Here is a 6,477-nt window from a genome sequence, read left to right on the forward strand (position 1 = left end):
CACACCTCCCATTTAAATTGCCTATTGGAACAAATAAAGTTGGTTATTGGTTATTATTGGTTAAACAATTTGTTTCAGGAGACAGTTACCAGTCCTTATGTTTTCTCTATCGTCTGGGGAGAAGTACCATTGGGGAAATCATTCCAGACACATGTAGAGCAATTACTGTTGCTCTGAAAGATCAGTATTTGAAGGTAGGTGATGTCTTTGCTTGTTTAAAAAGTTGAAACTTACTTCTTTGGTAAATTTAAAGTTAGTTTTCCCAGAAGTTCCATCCATGGAACTGATATGTACTTAATTCTAAATAAAATAAAGGAATAACTTCATTAATCAATGAAAGTTTGGTGTGTGTCCATATTCATTTCATCTTATGATATGTGTGGTTGTAGGATGTCAGTTTCTCTGGCTTTTTCTTTTTGGTCTGTTTTTGTTTTGAACCATTCTCAGTATACTACACTAGCACATCAGTGATACATTCAATCAGACACAATAAGAAAATTGTGACTCGCATTACAAACAGCATAAAATGCAAATGTTTTTATTTCGGTCAAGGTCATAGATGCATAGGCACCTAAAAAAAAAAATCCCATTAATTCCTTTAAGCGTAGAGGTTCTAGTCGTTCTATGCTAGGCTCATCAAAATCTATTTTTATAAGCTTCCTTTGAGTAATATCTGGTAATTCTGAAATTCTTTGAGCAAGATTTTTTGCCCAGATGAGTTCAGGGTCATCTTTTGGGCTATTTTTATTTTTGTAATACTCCATGACGCACTTAGTCAGAAAGGCCCCACCGGGAAGTGGTTCTATGTACTTTAATTATAAAGACTTTCGTTCGGTTGTTTTGCTTGCCGTGGTTGATGCTTTTTATTGGTTTATTTGGTACGATGTAGTGGCAAACGGAAGGAACAATGATGCTAGAATATTTGCCTGCACTACACTTTCCAAGGCACTTGAAAGTAAGACCCTAAAAGTTCCTGCACCAAGGGAACTTGCTAATTCAGATGTTAAAATGCCTTTTGTACTTGTGGGAGATGAGGCATTCCCATTGAAGGAATACCTCATGAAGCCATATCCCCAACGAGGACTAGGTGATCATGAAAGAATTTTCAATTATCGCTTAAGTAGAGCACGGCGTGTCTCTGAAAATACCTTTGGAATATTGGTTAACCGATTCAGAGTGTTGTCAAACACATTAAATCTATCTCCTGATGTGGTTGCTTGTGTAACAGAAAGCTGTGTAGTTCTACACAACTTTCTTAGGACAGAGAGGGATGTAGCATATGGGCAGGACATAAAAAAAAAATGGAGCATGGTTTAGGGATAGCCCTGAAGAAAGAGAATTTTTTTACAGGTAATCATTCTATTCTTTCTGCAAGAGAAGTGAGAAACAAATTTCATGACTACTTCTGGGCTCATGGTAAGGTTAACTGGCAGTGGGATCAAATATAAAACTATTTGTTGCAATGTATGTGGCTGAGTCCATGATCTTTAAGAATCAGTTTTTTTTCCTAAAATAAACTTGCTGAGCTGGTCAGAAACATTTCATTTTTTAAATTTATTGTCAGTTCAAAATAGTTAAAACTGACATATATTTTATATTTTATAGATCTGATTTTGATAGTTTTGAGCAATTATTTAAAACTTTTTATATGTAGTGACATACAGCCATATCACACATTGTCATTTAATGTCTGTATAGTGATAATGTTCTTAGAAAAAGTTCTATCCAAATAAAGTTTTATTTTTTAATAAATGTATTTTGCAAATTACAGTGTGTGCTCAGAGATCTGTTTCTGATATACACTTTATTATCTGGTCTGAATATTTCATGACAAAATTGATTGTAGGCAAGTTGAGTGGGAGGAGGGTGGACTTGACAACAAAATTGCTATGAAACTGATCACAGTAGGATATTTTGAGCCACCTTAAGCAACATTTGTGACAAGATGTAATAAATTTATTATATGTTACTGTGTGTATACATAAATCATTCTGCTTACCAAGTTTGAAGATGTTGGTACCACTAGAGACATTAATGGCAACAGGAATTTCAATTGCTGGAAAAAGGGCCATGAACTGTTGTAGACATCACATGCTCCAGTCCCACTTTGGTTTTATTTATTTTACGCATTTCCCTTGAAAATGTGTTTTGGAGGCTGGCTATCTTTGCTTGGATATTGTCAACTGCAACATAGTAGTAGAATCTTATTAAATAAATAACCAGTTGCCCAGATTAGTATTGTGGGTCTCGTTTGTGATGACTGTTGTATACATGGCTCTGCATTTGATGTTTTAAATGTTATGCTTTATGATGTACTTTTAATTTTATTTTTTGAACAATTAGATAAATTTAGCAGTTTTCCAGTACTGTCAAAATCTGTTCATGTTCAGCAGACTGTAATTTTAGTGGCTGATTTGTATTGGATTTGTTTTACTTATAGCATCAAAACAATAATAATAGTCACATTGTGTGTTCTCAATAAACAGAACTAGCATGCAGAACATCTTGGATTTTAATGATACGATAAAGCGATCATCATTTAAAATTAAAATTAGAGCATACCTGTGCAACCAAAACAATAATAATAGTCACATTGTGCGCACGTGGGCTGTATTAGGTGATTCTTAATTCCTTGAATTGATGCTCGTTTCACAATAAACAATTATACAGAACAATATGTACTTAATGCTGAATAAAATATTGGAATAACTTCATTAATCAATGGATTTTAATGATACGATAAAGCGATCATCATTTAAAAATGAAAAAAAATTTAAATTGGAGCATACCTGTGCACTCGATCCCTGTCATTTTTGAGAATGAAATCTGTAAAGAAAGCCACAGACCCATTTTCAATGGTCAGTTACGGTATTTTTCTCTTCTGGAGTCCCACAATTCCTGGTGGCTTTGAAAAAGCTCAATTAAATAGCCGTTACTTTCCTCATTCAAATTTCCAAGCGGGCCTGTGGCTTTGGCGGCCATTTTGTAAAACTTCCCTCCAAAATAGAGTAAGTTCTAAATCAGCAAACACGAGGAAAACCTGGTTTCCTTCCGGTTCGTCAAACGCATAGCGCAGTATGCCACACGGCTAAGGGGCTGATTCACAAGAAAACGAGGCTGTTTCACAAGAAAGCAGTTTTTGCAAAACCCAGTACCGGTATAAGAAACATAAAAAATGACCACCTTCATGGCCCCCTTGTAAGCACGTTGCGCTACCCTAGGGGGGCCCACAGTTTGAGAACCGTGGGCTTAAGCAGTGGCCACATGAGAAACCAAAAATATGAAACTTGACCAAAACAGCCATGTTTTTACTGTTTACTGTGTGACCATACTGCAAACTTTCCCCAAACTGTTTGGCAAACCTGTTTGTGGCCTGTCTGCCATTTAAAAACCATTCTAAATTTCACACGAGTTTGAAGATCATGGCTGCGTAAAGAACAGGGTCTCTGGCATAATTTACCTTACTATAAAACCACTGATATTTACGGGGGGTGAACTGTGTTCACGAGCTGTGCGGACGCTTTTTTTCCACACTCTTCAATACAAGGTGCATTTTGCCTAGTTTTACGGAAGTTACTTATCTTTGTGGTGTATTGTGCAAAAAATACTGATCGCCCAATTACAGGCTGCATAGAAAAGTAAATTTTATGCGAATATTCAGTCAAAATAGTTGAATTTTAAAAAAAGTTATGAAAGAAGCCTGGTGACCACAGTGTTCAACGGAGCGTGAACAGCACGGCGGAAGCCTTGTGTGATTCATGAGTGTGTGACACCGCCACTAGACGCTATGGCCCACTCCAACGAGAGTAAAGTCTTAACTGATATCCAGACACTACTTAACAAACAAGAGGAAAACATTAAACACCACATAGACGAAGTTAGAGACGAACTGAGACTTTTCAAATCGGCCATTGATAAACTGTTTACGGAGTTACAGCAAGTTAAACAAAGGCAAGAGTCGCTCGAGCAAAACACTGAGAGACTAAAAGATCATGTAGATCGTCTCTCCAGGTCTTTGACGACAAGCTCGACAAGCTCGAAGGTTTCTCACGCAGAGACAATCTGAAGTTCTTCGGTATATCAGAAACTGGAGATGATTCATACGAAACCTGTGCTGCTACGATAATACACCTCCTGCAAGAAACAATTTCAGGGAAAGTGTGGCAAACTACTGACATTGTGCGAGCGCACAGAGTCGGTAAGAAAATTGTGCCAGCAGGACATACCCGAAAAAGGGAAATCAAACCACGCCCCATAATTGCTAAGTTCACTCGATGGTCTGACAAGTTGGATATACTTACCAAAGCAAGAGAGAAACTGAGAGCAAAAGGTGTATCTGTGGCTAGTGATCTTACAGAAAGACAACAGTCGATCATAAAGTGTTACAGAGATAATGGGGTGCGTGCGTTCTACAGAGGAGACCGGCTCGTTGTTGGAGGACCTTTACACCAAAATATGAACAGACAACAGGATGAGAGAGAAAATCCCCGAACCAACGCGGACAGATCCCCCTCCCAGCACCAGACAACCCTACAGCAACAGACTGATGAATACACACTAACAACAGCGCAGCGGAACAAAGGAGTCCGACAGCACCGGAGCAGTCAGTCCTACTGACCTCTACCTCTGCGGAACCGCTATCTACCTCTGCAATCAGAAGATGAGGAAGAAGATACCAACAGATTAAAGGCTGATAAGCATGGGGAGCAAATTGACATAAACGCTGCTACTGGCAGAGGGGCAACAGTGGAAAACCGGCATTCCAAGAGAATTCAGTGCACACCGACCACAATAATACACGCCTTAGGCAACATTAGCAACAACCTACAGATGACTCCGACTGCTATCTTGCCTACTAAATGCCCTTCTGAATCCAGTATTACCAATACATCTACCAGCGACAATACAAAGGGGAAGGACACACATCCATCCCCCTGTGTAACAGAAGCCAACAACAGCCAGACAGCCGATGTCAGCTGCGGGTGTCCACCTGACAGCAATGTGCAAGTATCGCCCCCACACCCCGCATCGGTGTCCTTGGCTAGTCGTGACCCAGAAACCACGCACGGTCTGACTAGCCGGGTAAAGACAAGGAGCACGGCGGCCGGATATGCTGAAGAGGTCAAAGGGACGCAACAGCCCATGAGAGATGACAGTACACGTCAACCCAAACGGCGTAAGAATAAGAACGGAGGAGCAAGCGAAAAGGGGAAGAAGCAAGGGTCTCTGGATAGCTATATAAGTGACAAGAACACCTCAGATAGTGCAACAAGATCACAACCCAAGTGGAAATAGGAAAAAACTGGCCGTCAGGCAAGGCGTTTGACTTTTGTTAATTATAACGTAGAGGAGATAACTTGTTGGTAGATTATATCATGTCATTTGACTTTATTTGTTTAACAGGGACGCACATGGAGATACTCTTAACATCCTGCCAGAATACATTAAGATTTATGCCCCTGCAAGAAAATTGTTTAAGCAGGGCCGATGGTCAGGTGGGGTTCTTCTTATGGTAAAAAGCTGTTGGTCACAATATATAAAGGAAGCAAGATTTGATTCAACCAAAATAGTTACACTGAAAATTGATAAAGAATTAATGAACTCTGACAAAGATATTATCTTGATATCATGCTATGTAGACATGTAGTGCCAGAAGGCAGCCCTCTTTACAATTCGTTAGATATAAAAGATGGCATTCACCTATTAGAGGAAAGTGTATTGTAGTATATAGATAAAGATGAATTCTACTAAATTTCATGTGGAGGACAGGGTCCAAACAAGTTAGTACAGATGATATTGTAAATTATTTTCCTTCTATGCTGCATTGTGTTACCACTATGTATGTATCCCCCCAATGTCAAAATGACTATATGAGTCACTGACATTAAAGATCTCGTAGTGCTCGTAGTGCACTGATATTTACAATAGAGGACTGTTATTACAGGCGATCTGAATGCAAGGACAGGATCTGAAAATTTGAGCACAGTTGTTGATGTCCTGTTACTCTAGATCAGTGGTTCTCAAAGTGTGGTCCGCGGCCATAAGTCAGGTGGTCCGCGGCTGACAGTCGTCATATATGTCAGCAAAGTGATGTTTAAAGACTTAAGTGATGCATTGCTCGCATTAACATTTTAATTACAAATAACGAAGTAGGTAGTTTTATGTCATCTTATTACTATACTACTTTTACAAAAGGACATTAAGTTTTGAATTAAAATGAAACAAATGCGGCAATTCAAATTTGAAATTCATAGGCCTTGGTGGTCCGCCATATTTTTTACTTATGTAAAGTGGTCCGCGGTCCGAAAAACTTTTGAGAACCACTGCTCTAGATTATGGTGGTGGTGATGATGACAGTGGTATAGACCAACAGCGTCACTAATTTATGCAATTTCCACAGGTGCTCTGCTGATGTAACAATCAACTCTTTTAGACATTACTTTCTACAGGTCTGCAATGAATATAACTGCATCTCCT

This window comes from Pomacea canaliculata, linkage group LG13 (genome assembly GCF_003073045.1).
Source record: "Pomacea canaliculata isolate SZHN2017 linkage group LG13, ASM307304v1, whole genome shotgun sequence".
In the NCBI taxonomy this organism is placed as follows: Eukaryota; Metazoa; Mollusca; class Gastropoda; order Architaenioglossa; family Ampullariidae; genus Pomacea; species Pomacea canaliculata.